The sequence below is a fragment of the Neophocaena asiaeorientalis genome, unplaced genomic scaffold (assembly GCF_003031525.2).
Source record: "Neophocaena asiaeorientalis asiaeorientalis breed wild unplaced genomic scaffold, Neophocaena_asiaeorientalis_V1.1 scaffold70, whole genome shotgun sequence".
Lineage (NCBI taxonomy): Eukaryota > Metazoa > Chordata > Mammalia > Artiodactyla > Phocoenidae > Neophocaena > Neophocaena asiaeorientalis.
The window spans coordinates 4,270,535-4,283,722 of NW_020175410.1; positions in this window are offsets into that span (position 1 = coordinate 4,270,535).

The following is a 13,188-nucleotide window of genomic DNA, read 5'->3' on the forward strand; positions in this document are numbered from 1 at the left end:
GAACCCGCGTCCCCTGCATCGGCAGGCGGACTCTCAACCACTGCGCCACCAGGGGAGACCCAGAATTTCTTTTTTATTATAGAGATTTAGAAAAGTTAATTTTTGTTTCTCTAGTTGTTATTCTAATGTTATATCTGTATCTTCCTCCCTTGTTTCTTGCTTAGGTAGTGGGGAACAAATCGGGGGAGGGGGCAATGGAGAGGGGCTTCCTTGGAGACCCCCAGCCCTTTGATCTTGATGACGAACTTCTGACAAAGTTCCAGTTCCACGTGGGCCAGTTGCCACTCGTGGTCCATGCAAGTGGACAAGTGGAAGTACTGCTGGCAGCAGAGGCCATGCCCCCAGCCGCAGGCCTGGCTCCGCCCAGCTTAGAAGGGACTCCTCACTTCCCCCCAAGTTGGGCTAGAGGCTACTGCCTCCTTCTGCCTCCAAAAAGAAGAACAGACAGCGAGGGCCTTGAGAGGAGCCTGGCAAGTGAGGGTCCTGAAGCTTAAGCTTCATTAACATCGTTCAGTAGAGCCCTACCTCACTCAAGTTAGACAAGTTTTACTAGGGAATCTTCCTCTCCCAAAGGGGAGGTTATTAAACACACAGACTTCAGGCTCCTCCCTGAGGACTCTGTTCAGAATTTGAGGCAGGGCCCCGACTGTATTTTTAATAAGTTCCCCAGGTGATCCATACACTGTGGTGCATCTCAGACACTGGGCTTTAAGGCAATGTAGCATATCTTTACTTTGAACCTTTCAAGTGTGCGTTAAATATTTTCAATCTCAACGGGCAATCTTATTCCCCTCACCTCCTAAGTTTCTAAAGCATGACTGTTGGGCATGTGTGTATGGATGGTGGTGATGTGAGTGTGTATGTGGTGGCGCGTGTGAGAATGTGTGCTGTGTGCATTTGTGTGGTGGGAGTAGTGTGTGTGTGGTGCGTGAGTGTGTGGAATGGTGTGTGTTGGTGGCCTGAGGGAGAACACCTCACTTGTACTGTCCTGTACTGCCTACAGTGGGTGTCTTGAAAATCAAGACTCTCATTTGTACTAGAAATATATGATGCTTTCCTGAGAGAGAAGTAATGAAGCTTAGTTTTCAACCAGACATGCTTAAAAGACTTATCTTTTAAATTGATATTGCTTTTCCTCCTCCTGGATTTCTACCATTTATCAGGTTTCTATGGTTAGTTGTTACTAAGCTGAGCCTAACCCAATATGAGTCTCATAATTAAATTCAAAGAAAAATACTGTTGATTCAAAGAAAATTATGCACTTTAAATAGTAGATTCATGTTAAGATGACACTGCCCATAAACTTTTTAGATATACTTTGATTTGATGAACCACTGAGCTAAATTAAAATTTAAAAAAAAAATAATAATATAGTAACTGCCTTTATCTTTCGCTTGAAAAGCTCTACTCATATTAAAGGTATTAGTTTGTGGCACCTGCAAAACAAACCACAAGTGGTCAATCTTTGTGTCCATTAAAGACGAAAAATAACAGGCAATGATTTATTAATAGCCCATTCAGTCAGTGACAGAGCTAGAAATCAGACACAGCTGCCTAAATGTCTACTTGGCGTTATGCTCTATTTTCTCTTACCTTGAGAAGAAAAGTCTGTGTGTGGACTTTGGAAGAAGAGAGACCTGTGTTTGAACCTTGCTCCACCTCTTGAAATTTTGTCACCTGTAAATTATGGATAACAATACCTACTTCATAGGTTTGAAGAAGTTTAAATTGGTAAACATTTGCCTATAATAATCAATGTTAGTAAATTTCCTATTTTTTCTGCCCCTTTTAGTGTTCTATTCCTAACACTGTTCTCCATGCTTTAAATACCACGTCACAAAACGTATTCACTAGCAAAAGAATCCTTAAAAATTTTTGTCATCTCCACATAACATCAACATAAAATTATATTTCGTTTCATATATTTTCTTTAAAGAAACTTACATTTTTTACTTCACTCACCTAAAGCACTAATATGTGTGAAATAGTGGGTTTAGAGTTTAGTGGTATACACATTAACATAAATTACAACTATTAAAAAATGTATCCCTACAACACCTGAAGTCATGTTGTGTGCCACTGGGGTACAAGAGCCATACTTCAGCAAGTACTGGCTGAAAGTGATTGTCTCTGGATTTGTCAATGAAAAAGATGCTGCTTCTTCCGCTCACAGCCTGCCCTCATAACCCAGGAATACAGGCTACTGAGTCTGTCACATACATTTACCACGGCCCCCAAACCACTTTGAAGACCCAGATTTAAGCCATTAAATAAATTCCAAAAAATTCACAAAGCTCCTAGAAAACCGCACTTTCCAACTAAATGCACCTGTTTCTAACAATACATTGAACACTATACATGAAGGCACCTTGGCCATCTGGCTTATCTGTGCGAAAACACACATCTCCCCATAGCAAATCCATAATCATGCACCCCTTCAGTGCCAGAATACAAAATATTAAGAAAGCTAATTATATGTCAGTAGAAAGAACAATTAAAATTTATGAGATTTCTTTCCAAGGTTTATATTAAAACTTGTTTTCTAGGCCAGAGGCACACAAATATATCAATCTGCATGTTGCTTGGCACATTAACATGAAAGATAAATATAGTCATTTTAGTCCATTATACAAATAATTTACTCTGTGTGTTCAAGTTGACTAGGCATGTTTTAAATATACTGGTTGAGTTACAACAAGATATGGTACACAAATTTAGCACAGACAGAACAATCAGGAGAAAGTCCTTTAAATAAGAAGGACAAAAGAATACACGGGTTTATCGGTGGGCTTGCAAGCCTTTGGTATTCAGCATTTTCTCAGAAGCAGAAGCCAGGTCACTGCTGCTGGTAAGCGGATTATTTTAAACTAGAAGCTGTCATTAAAGTGAATACTAGTGCTGTCAGGTAGGAGGTGTGAGGACTACGACCACATCTACTGAAGTCTGCAAAACACTGGGACCACAAAATTCCTTTGGAAAACAAGTTAATAGTCCAAAATAAATGTATGATACTTTACATACTGTAATATTATAAGAATTAAAATTTTTCATAAAAAGGAAACTTAATTTCATATTTAGACATAAAATCGATCTCATTTTGGAAAAAATGGAACATAAAAACCACAAAAACCAAACTCAAGGAATTCTTTGGGACATAGCTGTGCTCCCTTTCTAATCAATTTCTGAACTGCGACATCTTAATTGTGGAACAGAAATCAATGACCTTTGCCACACTGAAATTCAAGACAGAGCTAGAAAATCTTCCAGCGTGGGCTTTTTCAAGCCAATTATGATTTGGCCCAAGAAAAGCCAAACATTTAGAAATTCTAACCAAAAACATGAGCAAAAGTAGGAAAAATGTGTGCCATTTCAACACACTCTCTTTGTCAGGAGCCAACATTATTATCCTTTCTTTCAACAGAATTCCATGTTCATAATTTAAACACAGCTGTACCCTGTTCATCATAACAGATATATTTCTGAGAAGATGTTAATCAAATATTTTAATAGAGAATGATATATTACATGCACTAGGGTAATGGTTCCCTGCTTTTTAGGTTTTAATGACAATTATATTTTTAAACTGTTTCTTAAAAACTGAATTGGAATCAAAATCAAACAAAAAATAAAGTATATAAAATTTAAAATTTGCAAAGATATAACTTCATAATAAGGAACAAAACTTCTCGAGAAGATATTGGGTAGCCAATACGTCTAAATCAAAAGCTTTTTTAAAAGTTTTGAATAGACAAAAATAGTGTCTTATTATAAACTATTGCATTGGACTGTGTCTTTTTTACAAATTAACCTTCTAAAATATTTGACCCATATCATAAGATCTCTACCAGTTGATTTCTATCTTATGATTCTTTTGGAATTGTATTATTTGGCAGAGGTAATCAGTTATTTTTAAAACCTACTGAATCATCAAACTTTCCAAAGCAAACACATGTTAAATATGGTTTAATTAACTTCCAAGAATTATAAGTGACTTCTTGGGCTTTGAAGCAAACTACATTACTAACATCTTTTTAACTTCTTATTTTGAAATAATTATAGAATCACAGGAAGTTGCAAAAAATGGTACAGGAAGATCCTATGCACCCTTCACCCAGCCTACCCTAATGTTAACATCTCACATAAATTCAGTACCATATTAAAACCAGGTAATTGACACTGGAACACATCACAGAGCTTATTCAGATTTTACCAGTTATACATGTACTCCTGTGTAAGTGTGTGTTTAGTTCTATGCAATTTTATCACATGTGTAGGTTTATGTATCCACCACTACAGTAAAGAATTAAAATACTTCCATCACCACAAACTCCCCTGTGCTACCCCTATATAGCTATTGATACTTTGACCTCATCCCTAACCCCTGGCAACTACTAATCTGCTCTCCCTCTCTATAATTATGTTATCGAACAAATGTTATATAAATAGAACCATGCAGTATGTAACCTTCTAAGATTGGCTTTTTTCACTTAGCACAATTTCCTGGAGGTTTATACAATTTATTGTGTATATCAATAGTCCACTTCTCTTTACTGCTGAGTAGTATTCCATGACGTGGATGTTTAACCATTCATCCATTGAAGGACATTTGGGTAGTTTCCAGTGTTTGGATATTATAGCTGCTATGAACATTCATGTACAAATTTCTGTGTGAAAATAAATTTTCATTTCTCAGAGATAGATACCCACGAGTACAATGGCCGTACTGTATCGTAAGTCCATTTTTAGTTTAAAGAATTGCCAAGCTATTTTCCAGAGTGTCTGCGTCATTGATACCCTCCCACCAACAATGTATAAGTGAGCCAGTCACTCTTCAATCTCGCCAGCACTTGGTGTTATCACTATTCGTTATTCTGATAGGTGTGTGGTGATATCTCATTGTGGTTGTAATGTGCATTTTTCTAATGACTAATGATGGACATCTTTTCATGTGCTTATTTGCCATCTTAAATCCTCTTTGGTTGAAACATCTGTTCCTATTTTTTGCCCATTTTCTAAACGGGTTGCTGGTGTTTTTGTATATTGAATTTTGAAAGTAATTTATATATTTTAGATACAAACCCTTTGTCAGATATATATTTTCTCCCTATCTGTGGTTTGTCTTTTCATTCTCTTAACAGAGGCTTTTACATAGCAAACGTTTTAATTTTTATGAAGTTCAAACTCTCTAACATGCTTTTAAGAATACTTTTTTTTCTATTTACTACACAATGCAAAATTTTCAATTATGCTTTAAGTGTGGAACATTTTCTTTCAATAAATATTTTGAATTTTGTATTGCAATGGCCTAACTTTAAGTACCTTATAAGTGTGATGGTTTCACAGAATTATTCCAGAGGATAACCCCATACACTACACATTCCAGAAATCATTTTATTTACTTTAATAAACCTGAACTGATTTATGAATATTGTCCTTATTTCTCTCATTGCTCTGTGGACCAATAAAACCTTTGCCATTTAAAGGGGCAGGTGCTGACACCAGCCCTGGACAGCTACCACGCTGAAGTATGAAGTTCACTGAATTAAAATCAGAAAAGAAAAACTGACTTGGCTTGGATTACTATTTTGCCAAAGTGGTTCCGAGCTGTATTTCAGCTCTGAAAAAAAAAAGGAAAAAAATGACTTCGTATAGGTAAAACCTTGAGAATCATTTGACAAGTGTCAAAAAATAGAGACCAACCTTCCAATATATCTAATACAAAGTTGAATTTTTTTTATTTGTTAGAGAGAAACTGCTGGCAGAACACAATCCCTCTGAACAAAGCAAAGAGTCCAATTTATGTTACATTTATGGAAAGCAAGCAATTTAGGGATTGGCTGATTTTCCAAAGTAAAGGCACTGAGCAGTGCTGTCACATGGAGTTGCAGGACTGGTGGTCTAGGGCTGAATTAAAGTCTGTTCTGTGTATGGCTTAGGACTAGGACCAAGGATTCAGTCTGTCCCTTTTATGAGATCAGAGATAGGAATTTTTTTTTTTTTTTGCGGTACGCGGGCCCCTCGCCGTTGTGGCCTCTCCCGTTGTGGAGCACAGGCTCCGGACGCGCAGGCTCAGCGGCCATGTCTCACGGGTCCAGCCGCTCCGCGGCATGTGGGATCTTCCCGGACCGGGGCGCGAACCCGTGTCCCCTGCATCGGCAGGCGAACTCTCAACCACTGCGCCACCAGGGAAGCCCAGGAATTTTTTTAAAATATGGAATCTGTCCACCTCCCATACCTATTGAATCAGAATCACCAGGGATATAGTTATAGATATACTTATAAATAAGAAATGCATAACTGACGTATATGTCTACATACGTCTATATATGTGTATGTATTGTTACATATATCTATTGATACACATGCAAGTACAGAGATAGATATAAAGTTATGATATAGATATCGATATATTCATCAGTTAACGCATTTCCTATTTAAAGTAAAGCAATGTGAAACTGCTTTGGGTTTCTGTTATTTTTGAGACCACTGGAAACATCCTAAGGCAGAGCAAACCAAGGTGGGGAAACTTACAGAAAAGAGGCTACAGGCTCTTCTTGGACCCAGAAAAGGCACCAAGAGCATTAACTGGGATGATTCCCCCGGTGTATCCTCAAACACAAGGCAGCCTGTTCTGTTCTTATTTCCAATTCTTTCCTTTTTCCTCCACAAGGGGCCTGAATCATAAAGAAGGAAAATCCTCTCAAAACCTTAGGCCTCTCATTTATCCCTTAGATGGAAGACATTAGCACATCATACACTTAGTCACATACTAAGAAGGTCAAAGTTCTTTTCATTATTGCAAAATGAGAGAGTCTTTAGATAAATTAGAGTAATTAGTTATTGAGTCTTTTACTAGACCAATCAGCTCATACCATTGTGCCCTTTGGGATACTCAGTCCTATTAGAAGTTCAAATCTTTATGTTCAGACTGAATTTGCTCCATTTTCAGCCATCTCAACTCCCTACCTAATTATCTGCTCATTTATATTTGACCCTGGAAACTCTTTAACTTAGTTATTCTTTTAAAAAAATGTTTGACTCAGTCATACATATGTGTTACATCAAAAATAGATGGTTTTAGTAAAAAAAAAAAAAAAAAAAAAAAAAAACAACAGCATATCTCTTATCTCTCCCCTCTCACAAATCCTCTGCCCAAAGGCTACAACTTTTAACTGGTTTTGGTTCTTCTTGGGGGTACTGCCATATCTATTTTTAAAATATGATTACTGTACTAGTTTTCTAGGTCTGCTGTAACAAATCACCACAAACTAGATGGCTTGAAATAATAGAAATTCTTTCCCTCACAGTTTTGGAGCCTAGAAGTCTGGCATCAAGGTATTGTCAGGGCCATACTCCCACTGAAGGCTCTAGGGGGGAAAAAATCCTTCTTCCAGTTACCTCACTCCAATTTCTGCGAATATATACAGCTGGAAAATATATAGCGCCACCAATATTAAGATTTCCATCACCCAGAAAAATTCCCTTGTGCACATCTGCATTCAATCTCTCCTACCCCCAGCCAGAGAAAACTACTTTCTTTTACTACAGATTAGAGATTCCTTTTCTATAATTTCATATAAATGGAATTATACAGTCTGTATTCTTTTGTGTCCGGCTTTTTTCCCTTGGTATAATGTTTCTGAGATTCAACCATATTCTTACTATATCAGTAGTTTGCTCCATTATGTGGCTATATCACAATTTGTTTATTCATTTCACCTATAAATGTTTCTACTTTGAGACTATTCTGAATAATGCTGCAATGAACACTCATGTACAAACCTTTGCATGGGTATACGGTTTCATTTATTTTGGTTAGAAACCTGGAACTAGACTTGTATCATATGCTTTTTTGGTACAAAGTTGACAAACTCTTTTCCAAAGCAGTTGCACCATTTTACAATCCTATTAGTAAATATGAGAGTTCTAATTACTCCACCACATTGCAAAAACTTGGTGTAATCACCTTTTTAATTTTAGCCATTCTAATGGGTGTGTAGTGATAAATCATTGTGATTTTCTTTTGCATTTCCCTGATGACTAATGATATTTAAAGCCTTTTCATGTGCTCACTGCCCATTTAAAGATCGTTTTGTGAAGTACCTGTTTAAATAAGTTTTAGCTCATTTTTAATTGGGGTGTCTTACTACTGAGTTGTGAAAATTTTTCAGGTCTTTTGGATATAGTCCTTCATCACGTATATCATGCCCTAACGTTGTTGGAACGCATTCTAATGAAAACTTCCTAAGAAAGGTTAAATACTGCAGTTCTTGGATGCCTAAATAGCTTTATTTTCCCTTAGTCATATTTAAAATTTTGACTGAGTATACAATTCTAATTTGAGTACCATATTTATCCTCAGAACTTTGAACAATGTCTTCCATCATTAGGGTTAGTGTTGAGAAGTATAATACCTCTCTGGATAGTTTTCCCTTTTTAGATAAGCAGCTATTGTTGATTTTCTTTTCCCTCTTTAGAAGATTTTGGGCTTGTTACTTTTCCTTCATGTTATAAAGTTCTAGTGATTCTTTTGTACTCTTGTACTTTTTTCAATAACTGATCTAAGCACCTGATGTGTCCTATCAACTTGAAGACTGATGCTCTTCACTAATGGTTAGGAGCATAACCTCTGGTGTCATCCTACTACCATACTAGTTTCAGGCCACTAGGAATGGTTTATAACTTATCCAATATGAGAATTTAATTAGTCAATACAGTTAAGTAAAATAGCAAGGCATTACATTATAACTATTAGTAGTAATATTAGTATCTCTTTGATAGTATTCTCCCATCTAGTTTTTCTCATGTCATTAACTGGAATACCAGTTATTGACATGCTGGACCCCTTGGGTTGATTCCCTATTTCTGTACATTTTTTTCTCTTATATGTTCTGTGTTTTTGTTACACTTTCTGGATAATTTCATTGAGTTTTTCTTTCAACACTAATACTGATATATCTGTCAATTATGTTTTTAACTTTTAAGAGCTCTTGTTCTTCAGACTATTCTTTTTCATTGCATTCTGTTCTCATTTTATGGATGCAATTCTCCTTGACTCTCTCTAGGAATATATATTAGAGTCAGGGGATTTGTTTGCTTTTTTTCGTCGCTTATTTTTTTTAACCTTCTTTTGTTTTATAAATTTTCTTGTACACCAAAATAATTTTTAAAATTTGTTTAATTTGGACTTTCTCTTTTATTTTGCAAGTACTTGTTAAATACGTAGTGATTCATGATTTTCTGTTTATGTTTAATTAATGCAGCACTAGAATTATTGGTGGTGAGCTCGGATATATAATGGGACTTGCTGGCAGGTCTCATGACCTGTACGCTTTCATGCATATTCTAGGTATGACCTACACTTCATCAAGTGCCCCTATTCCATTCATTTTCTGATTCCAGAAATCTATGGGGGAAAAGTACTATGTAGATGCATTCCCTACGTTCACTTCATTTTTTGAGTTTCTACCCCTATGTGTTTCTTCATTCTCATTATATTGTGGTCATAAGAGGAAGCAATTATAAACATGTGAGTTCACTATACTATCTTCCCTGGCACCTGTTCTTTGTTGTTCGTTTGCTTGTTGCTAGAGGGTGGTGTTATTTATTTGGAGTTTTTAATGTTGAAATCCAGTAAAAGTTGAAAGAAGAGTATAACAAACCCCTTCCATTCAAGGATGTGCAAATTGTCATAACTGCTCCATCTCCTTCTATACATGGATACATACTTCTCTTTTGCCAAACCATTTGCAAATTGATGACATATAACTTTTTTTTTTTTTTTTTTTTTTGAGACTCTCAACCACTGCACCATCAGGGAAGCCCAATGACATATATCTTGACACTGTACCTCTACATACCTCAGAATGCGTCTTTCCAAAATGAAAACATTTTCCCAGATAACCTCACCACCACCTAAGAAATCATCATTAATCCAAATACATTATCCCACATTCCAGATCATAATCAAATCTTCCCAGTTATCACAAAAATATCTTCAACCAATTTTTATGTAATATAAATGGCTGTTACGTCTCTTTAGAACCCCCAGCTCAGAACACTCTACCAGCTCCCTCTGTTCCTTATGAAATGTAATCCTTTGAAGGGTCTAGTCTGTCTCTTCCTTTAATAATGTCTTTAGTAATAGGTCTGCTTCCCTTCCTGGAATAAAAACTAGTGGCAATTTACTATTCTCCATCCTGAAACTTCCAATTGCCTTTTTTTCTTTCTTTCTTCCTTTTTTTTTTTTTTTGCTTTTCTTTAAAAGTAAGTTCCTCCAACTGTTTTCCTCCTAGATGCTCACAGTAGGTCCTTTGCCCTATTAAATCACACTTATTTTTAGGATACTCATGTTCTCATTTTCTCTGAACCATTGTTTTGAATATCACCAAGCCATTCTTCACACTAGATTACTTGCAAATATCATGAACCACAGTCTTGTTATCATTCCTTCTCCTACATTAAGACCACCCTTGAGCATACCCATGTAAAGTATTCTCTTTGTATCAAAAAATTAGAGGCATGCTTAGAGTTCCTACACAAGCAAGCAAACGGATTGGTGCTTACACTCTATGGATGAGTCATTTACCACATTATGCTTTAAATAAAAGTTCTCTTTTGGTATCTAATGTGTATTCGATTCATATTCCAAGTTAATGTTTCTGAAAAAATCAATGATCTAATCATTTAAATGGAACCCAGTCTAATTTTTTTGTTCGGTATCCTCAACTCAAAGGCAGATAAGAAAAACAAACAGAATTGCATACAGCATTAGCAAACTGAAACCATTTATGAAATATAGCATAATAACATGCAATAATAATATTTCCAACTTTAGGCATAGGAAAATGATATTTCCTATCCTGTAAGTAAGGTGCACATCAAAGATGAGATAATAAGGAATTAACTAGCTGCTTAACTATTTAAATAAAATTTATGATAAAGGATGTTGTTTTTCTCCTTTCCCTCACCCATAAAAAATAAAACTCAGTAGTGATGTAACTCTCAGTACATTTTTAGAGATTTAATCTAATATGACTAATAATCAATAAAATCAGATTTTAAGAATCTAATAAAATGTAATCTATTTCCTAATAGGAAAATAATTTTTTTTAAACATCTTTATTGGGGTATAATTGCTTTACAATGGTGTGTTAGTTTCTGCTTTATAACAAAGTGAATCAGTTATACATATACATATGTTCCCATATGTCTTCCCTCTTGCGTCTCCCTCCCTCCCACTCTCCCCATCCCACCCCTCCAGGCTGTCACAAAGCACCGAGCTAATATCCCTGTGCCTTGCGGCTGCTTCCCCCTAGCTATCTACCTTACTACGTTTGTTAGTGTGTATATGTCCATGACTCTCTCTCGCCCTGTCAAAGCTCACCCTTCCCCCTCCCCATATCCTCAAGTCCGTTCTCCAGTAGGTCTGCGTCTTTATTCCTGTCTTACCCCTAGGTTCTCCATGACATTTTTTCTTCCTTAAATTCCATATATATGTGTTAGCATACGGTATTTGTCTTTTTCTTTCTGACTTACTTCACTCTGTATGACAGACTCTAGGTCTATCCATCTCATTACAAATAGCTCAATTTCATTTCTTTTTAAGGCTGAGTAATATTCCATTGTATATATGTGCCACATCTTCTTTATCCGTTCATCCGATGATGGGCGCTTAGGTTGTTTCCATCTCCGGGCTATTGTAAATAGAGCTGCAATGAACATTTTGGTACATGACTCTTTTTGAATTTTGGTTTTCTCAGGGTATATGCCCAGTAGTGGGATTGCTGGGTCATATGGTAATTCTATTTGTAGTTTTTTAAGGAACCTCCATACTGTTCTCCATAGTGGCTAGAAAATAATTTTTTTTAAGGCATAAAAATTGTTGTGTTGAATATACTTCTGAAAGACTGGTGGCCAGATACAGCTATAAACTGTGATACTCTTTGGTTCATACATGCACTTTTAATTAGGTAAATGAAATAAGTTAGGGCCTAACAGGAATAATTGTATGACTATTAAGCCAGTTCTCGAGGGAAATTTACACTGGGATGGTCAGAGAGTTTGGCGTTCTGCTCCCATTAACTATAATAAGAGTTTTGCATCTTTGTATCCTGGGAAAGCTTATCCTTTCATCTTTACTTCAGAACTCAAATATTCAGCGATTATAAGGATTTGGTGGGGGAAATAGCTGATTAGTATCTTTAAAGCTAACTTACAATGTTTACTTTCTTTCCTTCAAAATAAAGTTGATAGTCATACAATGTGGAATGTAATAGCAGCCTAGGGATTCACTGGCATTCGGATTCATCATTTGTTCTCTTGATTTGAAATTATTTTCTTAAAAAATAAAAAAGTGTACATACCAGTGATATCCAAGAATATTTCTTTTGTTTATTTGCCATGAATAAATGGCAAACCAAGGGGTCAACAAGCAAAATAAAATATAATTAGAGCAATACGATAATCACAGCTTTTTACAAACATGTGTGACCTAGAGCTAACAGCTGATCAGCACATTGACTGCAGTTCAAGCCTTTGCTCTACAGAACCACACGGGAACCAGGTCAATGTCCTTCTCCAGCCTTGTTTAGCCACGGGTTCTATCTTGCCTAACTTTTGAGCTAATTATGATCAAGATAAACAGGATATACCAACCTGAGCCCAGAATGTGTCCCTGGCGCCTCCTCCCAGTTTGCCCAGTCTACCTGACTGGCCTGGGTTTCCTGCAAGGACCTCTCTGGGGCTGAGCCCCGACTGAACCTCCAGAACACTTCTGTGTAACCCTGACACAATGCCTAGAAAAGCCTGCTGGTTCCTGCCTCGAGGGCTTTACGTGGTTCTTACTGCAAGCTCCCTGATCTGAACAGAACACCGGAATGCTCACCTCTTTTCAACAGTCATCACCTCCTAGAACTTTCTGTTACTACATGGATTGCACTGTCTATTGGGATCAAGCTGTTGAATATGTTTTTGGACTCTTTACTGCTTTTGGAGATACAATCTCTACCCACGTTGGATTCCAGAGTCCAAGAACATTTTATTCTCACTTTTTCTTCCTCCCTTCAGGAGAAACCAGGATACCTGGTGTCCACAGACCTCAATTTATTGGTGTTTTGGAGCACTGGTTCTTACCCAGTTAAGGGTTGAGTAGATTTTGGAAAAGACCTATGTAGTGTCCTCATGCCA